This window comes from Podarcis tiliguerta (genome assembly GCF_965153285.1).
Source record: "Podarcis tiliguerta genome assembly, chromosome: 7".
NCBI classification, from domain to species: Eukaryota; Metazoa; Chordata; class Lepidosauria; order Squamata; family Lacertidae; genus Podarcis; species Podarcis tiliguerta.
The window spans coordinates 74,894,464-74,910,035 of NC_139540.1; the positions used below are offsets into that span (position 1 = coordinate 74,894,464).

Sequence of the window (15,572 nt, forward strand, 5' to 3'; positions counted from 1 at the left end):
TTTGGCTGGCTTCTCCTCTTTCAAGTTCTATCACCTGCAAAGCTGTCCTCCCAAGCCCAAAGTTTGGAGGAACAAAAAGAGCAGGGAAGCAGAAATCCACTCTAGGCACTAGATCAGGCATAGGCAAACTCGGCCCTCCAGATGTTTTGGGACTACAACTCCCATCATCCCTAGCTAACAGGACTAGCGGTCAGGGATGATGGGAGTTGTAGTCCCAAAACATCTGGTGGGCCGAGTTTGCCTATGCCTACACTAGATGGACTGGCCTCTGGTTTTGTTTTGTTTTTTAAAAACAACAACAACAACAACTGTGCATGGGCTTTTCCTCTACCCTCCATTTCAGGGGTCTGGCTGCTTTTTGAACTACAGTGGTACCTCTGGTTGCAAACGGGATCTGTTCCGTAGCCCCATTTGCAACCTGAGCAGAATGCAACCCGTGTCTGTGCGTGTCACGATTTGCTGCTTCTGCGCATGACATCATTTTGAGCGTCTGCGCAAGCATGAGTGGCGTAACCCGGAAGGAACCCGTTCCGTTACTTCCGAGTCGCCGCAGGGCGCAACCTGAAAATGCTCAACCTGAAGCGTCTTTAACCCGAGGTATGACTGCATGCACTTCCCAAGGACTCATTTCTGAAACTTACTCATCACATCTCATGTCAAATCTCTATTTCAGAGATGAAAGGTGCGATTGCAATTGAGAAGCTATACTTCAAGGGTGCTACACTCAATTCTCTGAAATACTAGTCACTTCCGCTGAAAGACAGATGAGCCGATGCTCAAAATGAGGATCCCCTAAGAAGCCAAGTCTGAAAAAGCAGATAAACCATTCTGTGATGTCCAAGAACTCACAGCAGATGAACATTTATCTTCACTGTTTTAAACCAGTCAGATCCCAATCTTTCCTCTTTTATTACTGTTGATTTGCTACTACTGTTGGGTATTTTATAATTTTTTTAAGATGCATTTTAGCGCTTGGATTGTCATAAGCCGTTCTGAGAGGCAAACTCGCTGCCCACCTGCAAAAACCAGGATAGAAATATAGTCAGTGAACTAACATTTCCGTTCCGCTAATGAAGTATTTCAGTGGCCAAACTCAAGCATACATTCCTTCACCCACATAGATGAATCTCCTGTTGTTGTTTTATGCGAAAGAGTGTGGCACCCATGCAAGTGCAGCCACGCCAGAGCAACTAAAAGTATCAGCAAAAATATTTAACGTGGTCTTCAAAGCTTTTCAGACAACTGAAAGGAAAAGGTTAAGATCTATAAAGCTATAATCTCCTTTAGGTATATGAAATCAATGCTAATCCTATGTACATTTCAAAAATGAGCCGCTAACACTGTAATTCTTAATATCCCATCAGTATGAGGGTTGCCATACATCCAGTATTTCCCAGAATTTTTTCCTTAAAAATGTTCAACAACTTTGAATTTCATTTCCCCCCAAAAGCTCCATTTTACTTCTAGAAATCTGGCAACTCTAATCAGTTCACTGTTGGGTACAAGCGTGGGTGGCGCTGCGGTCTAATCCACTGAGCCTAGGGCTTGCTGATCAGAAGATCGGCAGTTCTAATCCCACGACGGAGTGAGCTCCCATTGCTCGGTCCCAGCTCCTGCCAACCTAGCAGTTCAAAAGCACACCAGTGCAAGTAGACAAATAGGTACCACTGTGGCGGGACGGTAAACGGCATTTCTGTGCACTCTGGCTTCTGTTGTGGTGTTCCATTTCACCAGAAGTGGTTTAGTCATGCTGCATGATCCGGAAAGCTATCTGAGGACAAACGCCGGCTCCCTCGGCCTGAAAGCGAGATGAGCGCCACAACCCCATGGTCGCCTTTGACTGGACTTAACCGTCCAGGGGTCCTTTACCTTTACAAGCTGCAATAATGGTATGAAACAAGACTAACCTAAGAAGAAGACTAGGAGAAAGCTTTTAAGAACAATACTTGGGAGTTTCACCAAATACTGAATTTATTGAACCATCTAGAAAAGTCACGCCCTATTTTTGTATCAGTTCACCGAGCATCTTGACAGTGATGCCCTAATGGAGGGCAGTGTCCCCACTTCACAATAAAACAAAAACACCCAAAAGAGCCTAGTGGTGACCCATCTAGTCCAGCACCCTGTTCTCACAGTGGCCACCAGATCCCCATGAGAATTATTCTATATGTTAAGTCTGCAAGCTGCGCATATTCTGTCAGCTTAAGTTGCCAATGTCCTTCTTTAGTTGGGACCTCGCTTTTTTTCCATTTCTGGGCTAACAAAACATGGGCCGCAGTAATAGCATACATAACCTTTTTCTAACTTCCAGATCATGTGGCCAGCATGGCTAAGCCGCTTCTGGTGAACCAGAGCAGCACATGGAAACACCATTTACCTTCCCGCTGGAGCGGTACCTATTTATCTACTTGCACTTTGACGTGCTTTCTTTCTTTCTAATTTTTGTAATATATTGAAAATTTTAATAAATATCTTTTTTAAAAAAACATAAATAACCTTTTTTGGCACCTGGAAATTTCAGTCTGAATTAGCCCCAATGAAAAGGACTCTGGGTTGGTGCAGTTTTTTTGGAAAAGTACTTTTAAACATTTTTTCCAATTCATTATGGATGGATTCTATGAGATCTTTGCAGGGGCTTCTTACCAACTCCAGTTAAACACTTCCTGAATTTACTCACCACCCTGGGCCTGGGACTGACCCCGACCTTACAACCTCCCGCCTTCTCTGGTAAATGGCCAACCACTCCAAAGAAGCTACATAGAGATAGCCATACAGATCACCATCCTGGGTGCTCTGTGGGTGCATTTTCAATAACATACTCTTGACAGTAGATGGTATGGACTGGATCCGATATGCTTGGTTGAATTTGAACGATTTACCGTATTTTTCCGTGTATAACACGTCGCCGTGTATAAAACACCCCCCTATTTGGGGGGACTCCAAATTAAGAAAATGGGGGGAGATTGCTCAGCATTGTTGAGCTTTTCCTTGCAGGGGGTGGCCCAGAGTTGTTGAGTTTTTTTTAGGGGGGATTGCCAAAAATCGCTCTCCAGCCTGACCTACACTGCCACTCATACATGTCTCAAAACCCACCTATCATCTGTCCCCGCGCCGGCAGAAGCCACCAATCGCCTGCCCTATTGCCGCAGCGACAGCCAATCAACACAAGACCTTGACAAAGTCACCAATAGCACACCAAATAGCCACTGACAATCCATGTATAAGACGACCCCAAATTTTTAACATACTTTTTTATTTAAAAAATATGTATACACGGAAAAGTACAGTAATTTAAAACTTGAAAAAGGGAAGGACAAATAACCATTGCAAATTTTCTTGGGGCGCCCAAATTCGTCTTCTGCCTGTTAACCAGCCCTAACAGAAACCAGCTCTGGAATACTCATGCCAGAAAAGTCTTATTTTTTTAAGCCTTCTTTTTTCATCTTCATTTTTGATGGTGATGCTGGGGAGAAGGAACACCAGGGACAAGGGATCGGAAAATATGATTAATTGGATTTCTTAATCAGTTAATTTCTGTTTTAAAAAAAAGTTTTAATTTGCTTGGCTGCCTTTATTCCCCAAACTCTTTAAACAATTTCAGCTACCTAGAATCTTAGAGGACATAAAGTGGTGGTGGTGTAACTGCTGTTTGAACTTTGATACTACAGCCCAAACTCATTCAAGAGTCACAAAAGCCACAGAACCGCAGCGACTTAGTTTGCATACAAGGTGCTATCAGTATCACACTTTGAGGATCAGGCTCAAAGTTAGTCCAGCATATTGTTAGGTTGGGCTGAAGCAGTTTTTTCTGATGACAAAAACCTGCAGGAGGCTGCATTCCTACTGCCATATCTGTAGTTCCATTTACTAGCACTCATTGTGACTATCACACAACTTGCATAGCCACAAGCTTGACCAGAAGGGGACTAGGTGTGGACAGCAGCGAAGAGAAAGTAGCGGTGAAAGCAGGAAAGGATGAATCAAGAAGGGGGACAGGAATCTACAGGCAAGGCAAGCTTTCCTAAGCAAAGAGAGAGAGATGGCAACTTGGGTTGGTTGCCCTGGCTCCACACAAGAATTGGAGTCAAAGTTGGAGAGCCAAAAGGATAGGGTGGAAGAGATCACCTTTAGGTAGCTGTTAACAAGATGTCTCTTAATCAGAACTAGCCAAGGTTTATATTCGGCAGGAAGGTTGACTCTGCAAAGAATCACTAGCTTCAATAGGCTGCTGGTTCGGATGAAGATTCTGTTATGGACAGAATCTTCACTTTCCATCAGACTCTGGTCTAGAATGAGCCACCATATTTAAACAAGAGCCAATGGCACAGCACATATGTGCCCGTTTTACAAATGGAGCAAAATACCAAAACTTTAGGATGAAACACACATGGAAGGGTGGAGGGAAGAGGCAAGCATCTTGGCACAGTTCCTTGCATCTCCCCAGAGCTACCAAAACCAGGATTATGCAAAGCGAGGATGTAAATTTTGGAGCTGAATATGCATTATTTAAATGAATGGTGTTCTTTTTTACGCGCAAGGAGGATATTGCACCATACACACCAGGCGTCCTCAAACTTGGCCCTCCAGATGTTTTTGAGAGTACAATTCCCATTATCCCTGACCACTGGTCCTGCTAGCTACGAATCATGGGAGTTGTAGGCCAAAAACATCTGGAGGGCCAAGTTGGAGGAAGCCCAGTAAACGCAGTTCCTGCGAATCTCCTCCCCACTTTGATATCAAAGGACTGTAGTTTCTAGCAGTTGAGCATGCCGCCATATTGCCCTTTATATTATTTCTAGCTTGCTGGCTGTGCAAACCCATCAGCAATGGCCAGATCAACATTAGGAGTTTTGAAGTTGCAAACCTGCTTGCTTTAGCGAGAGGAAATGCTCAGCTTACCAGTAGCACTGGGACCAGAGCATCACACTTTCCTGTTATCAGTCAATTACTGTAATCGCCACAATGTAAAGATAAGTCCACAGAACGGCCCCAAATGCAGATTTATTGCCCATTTTCCTTCCTAAGGAGCATCGCTGCTGAGAGCCAGTCATTCCAAATTCGTGATTTATACAAGAGAAAACCAAGACTAAACTGTGCCATCTGAGTGAATAATGCCATCTCGACCTCAAACAAATTAACGTAACGTAACATGCAAGTCAATCCAAACTTGGGACGCGTTCCAACTCTTCTTGAGCAAAAAAAGCCAAGGAGACCACTACTGCCAAAAGCAACAACAAAAAACCCCACCAAGCATAATATTTAAAATAATCCTAGCTCATCTGAAAGTCAGGATAAAAGCGTGCTTTCTCATAATGCAGCATCTGACCAGGATGAGATCATTTGGTTCCAGATTGTATAAAAGGCACACAAAATTCCACCCACTATGAAGTAGATACACAGAGCCTTTTAAATATTACCTTAGCTGGAAAACAGGTTGGTGGGCCACAGCCGGATTAGAGGGAGGGTTGGGGGGGGGGGGAGCCGCCCACACAAAAACAGAAGCCAGCCCACTCCTCAGTTTTGCAGTCAGTACTTTGCACTGGACTCTCACTGTCAAACCCCCAGAAACTACCAATGTGTTTTACATTTACCAGAAAATCTTGACAATTTTTAAAAATCGTTCTCTTTCATGCCCCTACCAAACTTTTGAGGACTGCCAGTCATCCCCTGGATAATAATCAGTGAAACAGCAGCTCCCATTTTACCAGGTAAGGTGGTGGAGAAATCTGGATCCAGCAAACTAGATCCAGTTATAATAGTCTTAAAAGGTAAAGGGACCCCTGACCATTAGGTCCAGTCGCAAACGACTGGGGTTGCAGCGCTCATCTCGCTTTACTGGCCAAGGGAGCGGGCATACAACTTCCAGGTCATGTGGCCAGCATGGCTAAGCCACTTCTGGTGAACCAGAGCAGCACACGGAAACACCATTTACCTTCCCGCTGGAGCGGTACCTATTTATCTACTTGCACTTTGATGTGCTTTCAAACTGCTAGATTTGCAGGAGCTGGGACCGAGCAATGGGAGCTCACCCTGTCGCAGGGATTCGAACCGCTGACCTTCGGATCAGCAAGCCCTAGGCTCTGTGGTTTAGACCACAGTTCCACCCACGTCCTAATAGTCTTAATTTCATCTAAATATGGACAAGGGAAACAACGAGCATGGCCCCTACTCCTTCCGGTCCTCATCTCTTGGTCAACGCCAGCTACCTTTTTCCAACAGGATGAACCAAGACAGAGTTCATTTGAACATAAAGAGAATCAGAGTTTCTCAGTTTTCTGAGAATTTTAGAAGGCCATATCCTCTCAGCACTAGTTTTGAATTTACATAGCAGTAGCATAGTGAAATACTCCAAGATGTAATGGGACGCGGGTAGCGCTACCATCTAAACCACTGAGCCTCTTGGGCTTGCAGATCAGAAGATCGGCGGTTCTAATCCCCACGACGGGGTGAGCTCCTGCTGCTCTGTCCCAGCTCCTGCCAACCTAGCAGTTCGAAAGCACGCCAGTGCAAGTAGATAAATAAGTAGCGCTGCAGCCGGAAGGTAAACACCGTTTCTGTGCGTTCTGGTTTCCGTCTCGGTGTCCTGTTGCACCAGAAGCAGTTTAGTCCTGCTGGCCACATGGCCTGGAAAGCTGTCTGTGGACAAACACTGGCTCCCTTGGCCAGAAAGCGAGATGAGCACCACAACCCCATAGTTGCCTTTGACTGGACTTAACCGTCCAGGAGTCCTTTACCTTTTAATCTTTTCTTCTTATTTTCTTATCCCTTAGTAGTAAAGTAATCCTCTGCCGCCTTGTGGATATCTTCAGGAGAAGATAGGGAGTAAATCCTACACAAACCCAGAGTGGAATCCCTAATACGATGCCCCCATGCCCCCTTCCGGCAACTCCTGCAGCCAAGCAGGTGCCAAACATGTTGTTCTGCTTTCCTTTGGACCACATCAGTGAGGCAGAGATGAGGGTCTGGCCATCTGGGCAGCCCTGGACCTCCAGACACACTGATCAGCCTTGCGTACCATGGAAGTTCACTTCAGTGTTGCCAATCTAGTGGTTTGACCTCACCCTTGGAGTCACCCTCTTAAGACAGCTGGATGTCAACAACAACAAAGTACTGAAGGCACAACTAATCAGTGTTAAATGTTCCTTCACATGCTTTCTTTGTTACCATGATAAAGAGTTCCTCAATGGGTCAGATTAAGGTCCACCCAGCCCAGCAATCATTGCAAGAGTCCCGGCAGCCAGCAATCCCAAGTGGTCCACTTGAAAATGGTGAATTTTGTAGTTTGAGGGTGACTTTTGGACACAATGTAGAGGTAAAGGATTTTGGATAAAAGATGCAGGAGGAAATGATTAACAATAGGGGAGAGCGAAGTCCAAGAGAATCCCATTTTATGGATTTGATATTGTTTTTGTGTATATTTTTCTTTGTTTGTGGTGGTTGTTGTTGTGTTTGTTGTTTGTTTTTGTTGAAAATTTAATAAAAATATTATTAAAAAAGAAATTGCAAACACACCAACAGGTCAAAGATTATGGGAAACTGAAGAAGTGGAGTTATAGTTCTAGGTGAAATTTTTGTGGAGAATAGTGCAAGGGACTGGGTCTTGGGTGAACAAGTTAAATCCTACTTGACGGTTAACTAAAATTTTGGAGCATCTTAAGGGGATGAAGCAGGTGTCAGACCTCCATGTTTGCTCCCACTTCAAAACACAGCAACCCAGATAATTATAAACACTACACTTCATAAATTCATGAGTTCAAATTCTTACCCCTTTCGGGGACTATAAATGTTTCTTATGTGATCCCCAGCTACATAACTGGCAATCCTTTCCCAATCATCAGGGCTGTGTGCTCTTGACATTCCACACCAAGAAGAGTGCAGTTCTGCAACAAGGAATCGTGTAAATTACTACCCTCCTAGTTTTTGTGATTTTCTTTTATACGTCTCCAAGTCCTAAGGGGGACAATAACATCTCATTCTCCAATCACTAGAAAGCTTGCTGGCCATGCCGCTCCCTGCTTAAGAAGTTTCACCAAACACTGTCCAAACAATTAAAAACTTATTTCTGTTGTAAGGACCAAAGGAAAACATCCTGTCTTTTTTTTTGACTAGGGGAGGGTTGAAGCATTGTCAGATTTTTATAAACACCACCCAAAGCGGTGCAGCAATAAAACCACTAGCACATTTGCAAAGCTAAGCAGGGTTCGGTATGGTTTCAAACTGGATGGGAGACCATGTGCTGAAATGCATGCATTGCAGAGGGCTGGGCTAGATGACCCTCAGGGCTCCCTTCCAACTGTTTGATTCTAAGTCAGTGTGCCAGCTCTGCTGGAAAAATGCCAACTCCCCATGTAATGCTTTAGGAAAGACCCACCCCACTGAAAGTGGTATTGAGCACGGTTAAAAGCAATTGCAAAACTGAGTAAGAGAAGCACAATCATGTAACTGTGTTAAGGAGCCCTCCGCCCCGATTTCAATTGTAAAGAAACCCAACTTGATGCTTGAACTCTTCCCCCAATTTGCTCATTTTGCACTAGCTCATCTCCCTTCTTATCAGTTTTTTGCTTCCCTCCGCTACGATTTGAAGAGTTTTGGTTGCTGTGCATTTGTGCACAAAGGTTTGGTGCTAAACTGCAGAATTCCTTTCAAACCACTCCTGGAAAATTATCAACCCAATATCCCCATCGCAAAAGCACCATCTGAATCCCCATTAAAAATGCATTGGTTAAAAGAAAAACACATTTTTATTGCAAAAAAAATAAAAATTAAAATCCATGATTTTCCTGCAGTGAGCCCATATGTGACATGTTTTCAGATCCCAAGAAAAATGAGCTACACACAAAAGAGGAAAAAATGCACTTTTTATGTAGGCAAGTGGTTGCCAAGAGCAACCCATATTTCCTCCCCCGCCTCACCCTAAAGCTGAGGATAAGGGCAGCATCCAATCCCCAGGCAGATGTCCCAAAGATTCCATGTTGACAGTGGCAAGTTGTGAGGACAAGGAATAGCCCTCGCCTCCCTAATAAGCAAACACACAGCCCTGCTAGAATTCAGAGGCGACGCAATGCTGGAGATAATTCAAAACTCCAAAGGGAAAGGGGCAAAAATCTACCTGCCTTTTATGATAGCTCTGAAACCACTCTGGATAATGAAGCAGCACAATGCCACGGGTATCCGTGCAAAATGCAGCAACAGAACATCTACCCACAGTCAGCAGCCCTTGCAGCAGAACGGATTACATCATCGCTTTGCAGAGCTGAGCCAGTGAATACGCTTAAACCAAAAGCACCCAGCCAGATGGAGCTGCTTTGCCTCTTCTGCTCCTGCAGTTATCACCTGCCTCCTCCTACCTTTGAAGCTGGAAAATGTCACAAAATAAAAAGAGAGAGAGAGAGATCCACCTTGCCCTGATCCCCCTCTTCTTACAAGGGCTTCCAGATGTCAGAAAGAACTCGGCACACACAAAAAACACACCTGTTTTTCCCTCTCCCACCCCAAACAAAGCAATCTGATGAAACCTGCTTTTAAAACCTCAAGCAAGAGCCACAGATGGCATTAAACTCACAGCAAAACTGGGACGGCAACCTGATTTCTGGACGAATTCAAAGGGTGGGGTTTTGTAAATGGAGGACAGGAAGGTCACTCCCTTTTCCATTTGTCATTAAAAACAAAAAAACAAATTTCCTTCCTAAGGGTGAGGCAACTCCACTGCACTAAACACTCTTTCCCCCAGATGTGCATTAAAAAACACACACACAAAAACTGGTGGCAACTCCCTTTGTTACTCAGCCCAGCCGGCTGCTTCACTCACATTGTGCTTTGCCTATTAAGTCAGCGCTCTGTCCAGTGGCGAACACTAGTGACATAAGCCACACTAAGGGAACACCCATTTTTTCCAAGCTCTTGCTGCCTGCCTGAATTCAGCCGGCTGTAGCCAGCTCCCTGCTCAGAGAACACACAAATCAGCCCCTCTCATCAGTATAAAAACGCAGCGCTTACCTTTTGTTTAACCATGTGGCTCTTATAAGGTCTGCATGGTCTGTGCTAGTTTCTTAAGATCCACCTCTGCTACGCAAAGCACTGTCTGGAGATGAAATAGTCTGTGTGCATTTTCCTGCGTTATTCACGAGTGAATGCACCACACACACACACACACACACACACAGGCGTTATGAACCATTCCTACTGCAAAACTTTAACACCGTTTTGCCTCTGTTTCTACCTCTTAGGTTATCATCAGCAACCATAAATGTCTGAAGACCTTTGTCTGCTAGGCACTTGGTCAAGAGTTACAGCTATAATAACGGATCGATAGATAGAAATATAGCTCTCTTCTATAAATATGTGAATGACCCGCTCCACAGCAACGAGGGAGGAAAGCCACATCAGTAAGGACAGCCACAACTGTCACCTTTGTAAATTATCAGCTCCTAATGGTGTTTGAAATTAGCCAGGCGCTTTTTACACCTGACTATTGGCCACCTGCGACCAAGATGCCCAGGTGCCAGAATGGTGCCTGATGTCTCCAGCATCTGGAGGTGAATGCCTGGGAATCACTGGATCCTGACTGTTTTCACCCACAAGCAACACATCCTGTAGAAGTCTATCACCTATATTTTATCTGCACGATCGGAATGCATTTCAGGAACCAAAATGCTTCTTCTGTGTGGCCTGAGCGGGAGCAGGGAGCAACATTATATAGTTCATTGTTGCAACTTGTCTTCACTTACCCCCACGCCACCCCACTGCCCTGCTCACAGTTGTGAAGAATATTCCTACATTTTGAATGATCTGTGCAGCCATTAAGAGGCAAAGGTAAAGGGGCCCCTGACCATTAGGTCCAGTCGTGACAGACTGGGGTTGCGGCACTCATCTCGCTTTATTGGCCGAGAGAGCCAGCATACAGCTTCCGGGTCATGTGGCCAGCATGACTAAGCCGCTTTCTGGCAAACCAGAGCAGCGCACGGAAATGCCGTTTACCTTCCCGCCGGAGCGATACCTATTTACCTACTTGCACTTTGACGTGCTTTCGAACTGCTAGGTTGGCAGGAGCAGGGACCGAGCAACAGGAGCTCACCCTGTCGCGGGGATTCGAAATGCCGACCTTCTGATCGGCAATTCCTAGGCTCTGTGGGTTTAACCCACAGCGCCACCAGCGTCCTACCATTAAGAGGTAGGAATAGGCTAATATTTGTGTGGACTCTCCATGGATCAAGTGACTTTTCTTCCTTAAGTTCTCAAAGTTCTTAACCTAGCTCAAGGTTGTCATCGGAGCTAGCCAGATGTTTAACTCAGAATCGATCGCAGTCAGTCCATCCTTTGAAAAATAAGACTTGAAAACAATCTTGCCCAAAAACAGCAACTAGACATTCCATATTGGTGACTGTGACCTTGTTTTAAGGACCCATGTGCCCTCTAGCTATACACCTGAGTTTCTAACACTGCTTGCTTCCTACTATTCTAATGCTTTGTAACCATATTCCCCTCCCCACCCCTAAGCCTCCCACTGGCAGATTCCTTCAGATGCAAATGCTAAACCATAGTTCAGCATTACAAGGATGGAGCCTCCATCCCAGGCTCAACTGTTCCCCTCTTCATCTTCTAAACGGGCTCCAGGGAGACCAGAAGCACCTCCTTTAGATTAAGCGCAGTTTGGTGCACCGCAACGGTGGGTAATCATCATGAAAACAAGCCAGTTTCATAAGCATGTCTCCGCTAACAGCAGTTAAGGTGAACCATGGTTTCTCTGGGTTCGGACAAACTGTGGTTAATCAAAAATGGAGGGAGAAACAGCTGAGCTCCTCCTCACAGCAGCATTGGAGAAGAAAAGGGGAACACGCAAAAGCCAGGAAGGAGGTTAGGTTTGTTCCCACAGAAAGTTCACAGTCTGTTGGGGGCACTGGATTAACATTTAACAGGAAGAAAGACTGCTGAAAACTTCTCTTGGAAAGGGCAGAAAACTTCTTCTGAGCTTGCTTATTACTCCTATCTGAGAAGAGCATCTTTTCACCTTACTTTAAGGTGGGAAATCCATCCCATACCACCTGCCACACAGGAACTTGCATAAGCTTTATTTCCTGTTAACTGCTAATCCAGGAACTCTCTCTGGGGCTCAAAAGCACAACCAAGCTAATAATCATTGCTATAGTGCCAAGGTAACATATTTTTCACTTGTACAGCACTGCTGGAAAAAGCTTCTTTTAATCCTTCCTTTTAGGCAATGCAATCTGATCCCAAACCAAGCCAAAATGTTTGTCACATCCTGAAGGAAAAGGGTGCCTTGTTGGGGAGCCCCATACCCAACAAACTCAAATGTTTGCCTATGTTGGTACGTCTCCCAAATGGAATCCATTTAGGACCAATGCAGAAGTGAGTAGCGAGACTTATTCACTCTTGTTTGTGTTTCGATGGGGGACTTTGCTCAGTGGCAGAGCCCGTGAGTTACATGCGGATTCCTGCAACACTGGGGGGTTGGACTAGATGACCCCCAGGGTCCGTTTCAACTCTTGTTGCTGTTTAGTCGTTTAGTCGTGTCCGATTCTTCGTGACCCCATGGACCAGAGCATGCCAGGCACCCCTGTCTTCCACTGCCTCCCGCAGTTTGGTCAAACTCATGTTCATAGCTTCGAGAACACTGTCCATCCATCTCGTCCTCTGTCGTCCCCTTCTCCTTGGGCCCTCCATCTTTCCCAACATCAGGGTCTTTTCCAGGGAGTCTTCTCTGCTCATGAGGTGGCCAAAGTATTGGAGCCTCAGCTTCAGGATCTGTCCTTCCAGTGAGCACTCAGGGCTGATTTCCTTCAGAATGGAGAGGTTGGATCTTCTTGCAGTCCATGGGACTCTCAAGAGTCTCCTCCAGCACCATAATTCAAAAGCATCAATTCTTCGGCGATCAGCCTTCTTGATGGTCCAGCTCTCACTTCCATACATCGCTACTGGGAAAACCATAGCTTTAACTATATGGACCTTTGTTGGCAAGGTGATGTCTCTGCTTTTTAAGATGTTGACCATTAAGATGTCATAAATGGATGCAGCCCAAAGCATCTCTCATCCATACTGGAAGCTATTGGCAATTGTACTACAGTGAAAATGGAGACCAGACCTACTATAAGGGGCTATTGTTTATGTTTTAAAAAAAGACTAGAGTACAACTTTGATCATAAACAATGGAAGCAGATGTCTAATTCCAAAAGTATACAAATACCTGGAAACTGCTGAACCACTGTAATTCTACCCACAAGAAAAAGAGAGTGGGTTGTGGACCTAACTCAAAAGAGGCAACAGCTAACATTACCAAGCAACAGGTAAACTGCAGAGTGATGCTATAGGACTATGGCAAGACAAGAAGTTTTGACAGCTATGCCTGCTCACAATGTGCCATCGAAATGACTATAGCCAGGCTGAACTGCCAGGTCATATGGAAAGGAAAACTACCTAGCTACCTAAATGTCCAACAATTGTAGAGGAGGAAAAGGAAAGCAACAATCAAGACATTGGGGACATGGTCCAGAACCAAACATAAGCTATGTGTCAATACTACTGCTAATGTCTGGGGCACTGTATACGATTGCTGCTTTAACCTGACCTCTGGCCTTCCGTTTTGTCAATGGAAAAAGACTCACAATAGAAAAGTTAAGGACGCTGTGTAAGATCAGATGCCATTAATCCACGACAACACAAAATTGCAGAGCCAATTCACTATAGCAAAATATGCACGCTACCGTCAAGTGTAATACAGTGGTACCTCGGGTTACAAACACTTTGGGTTACCAACTCCACTAACCCAGAAGTAGTACCTCAGGTTAAGAACACTTAACCCCAGGAGGAGAACAGATATTGTGTGGCAGCGGGAGGCCCCCATTAGAGAAAGCGCGCCTCAGGTTAAGAACGGTTTCAGGTTAAGAACGGACCTCCGGAACGAACTGAGCTCGTAACCCGAGGTACCACTGTAATAGCACAAAGAGAAGCAAAATTCACACCTCTTGCCCCCCCCCCAACTTCGGAACAGAAAGGAAGCAGGTTAAATCATCACTCAAAGGACCCCCAAATATGCCTTCCATATGAGAGAAAAGAGACGAGCGCTCACTAAAAAGGCCTGGTGGTCCCATTGAACTTCAAAGTACTAGCCAATGCCCCCAAATTCATTTGCTGTGTCTGTACAGATGGATACAGCTTCGTAATCACAACACAACAGTAAACAACATTAAAAACCAACAGGTTGAGATCACCAATATGAGCCTGTGGCTTTGCAGCAAGGGGTGGGGCAAACTGAAAGTATAAAGTTCGAAGTACACTTTCCAAAGCAGGATACAACAGTTGCACACACATCACTTAGCAAACTCCTCACCTTCTACCAGGTAAACAAATGCTTGCAAACCGTGCTGCTGGGCTGCACCGATAGTCAACATAAAGAGAAAGCCTTGCCCTGTATCAAACAATGGGCAGGGCCTGTAAGCAGCTGCTGCTTGTTAAGCATCTAACAGGAGCAGCTGAATTATCATTAAAACACGTTTGAATCCTCCACCTGAGCTTGCTTTTCAAGCAATCACTTTGGAGACTATCAGGAAAGCCCTGAGGTTACTCCAATCATGGTAACATTTGACCACAAGTACAGAAGCATAGCTCTGTTTTGTGTGGGTTTTTTTAATGTTAGAAGTCGCCACCTACAAGTGTGTGGTACATCTTCAAGTTGATTCCTTCTTCTAGACAAGGAAATAGTTTTAATTCCTCCTAACCAGCAGTGGCATGTTTTGTTTTGCTTTTTAGCCCACATCTCTGAATATTCGCCATGCTGGTTACAGCTAATGGGAGTTGGAGTCCAACAATGCTTGGCCTAGATACAGATGCATAAAGGAAGTTGGGAAAGGAAGGGGGGAAATCTGTCTGAAGATCTATGTTCACTTGAAAATATTTGCATAATGAGACAGTAAAGAAGAGCGGAGAGCTGCTAAAGATCAGTCGATAGGCTGGAACACACACACATGAAAAAGACGAGGATCTGACTGTGAAAGCCGCAGAAATTTCGCACAGCATCTGATGCCAGTAATATTTAGCACAGGAATCCCGACTGCAGTTTTTCATGTTATAATATGTATTAAGGCCGGGACTCAAAATGAAAAGATTAAAAAGTAAATCGCATTAATGCAGCCTAGTGGCAAAGTCAATATTTTTATTCAGCATTTTCATCTTCCAAGAGTCTCCTTGGCTGGGAATTTTCCGGCATAAGTGGCCACTCCAACAAAGATCACATCTGTATTACTCTTTCTCAGACCTATGCTTTTAATATCCATAGGAGGTTATCAGATGGCAAAGATGAAGCACATATCATGCCAACCCCCGAAAAAGCCATTTATAGGCTTGATTACTTCCTAGCTCTTTTTGGCCTGGAATATCAGATTATTAAACCCGTAGCCATTTCCATCACACGACCAGAGTCCCGTTATTATTATTTTTTCAAGAGACTCTACAGTGTTACATCTGGAAACAGAAATGGAAAATGAGGTCACATACCAGGCATTTTCTCGCGTAACTTTCCTTCTCAGATGCCTTTCGAAAGGATCAACAAAAAGGTTACC

At 44.7% G+C, this 15,572-nt stretch overlaps 1 protein-coding gene across 6 annotated transcripts in view; it reads right to left on the reverse strand.

Moving 5' to 3' along the window:
* The window catches only part of TRIO (trio Rho guanine nucleotide exchange factor), a 257,003-nt gene that overhangs the window by 202,034 nt on the left and 39,397 nt on the right, over positions 1-15,572 (reverse strand). Inside the window, exon 1 of one of the 6 annotated variants that reach the window (XM_083449244.1) lies at positions 9,997-10,015. The exons of the other annotated variants lie outside the window; for them this stretch is intronic. The gene's annotated coding sequence lies outside the window, so the exon portion shown is untranslated. Of the gene's footprint in view, positions 1-9,996; positions 10,016-15,572 lie in introns of those variants that run through there. 6 annotated transcript variants of the gene reach the window in all.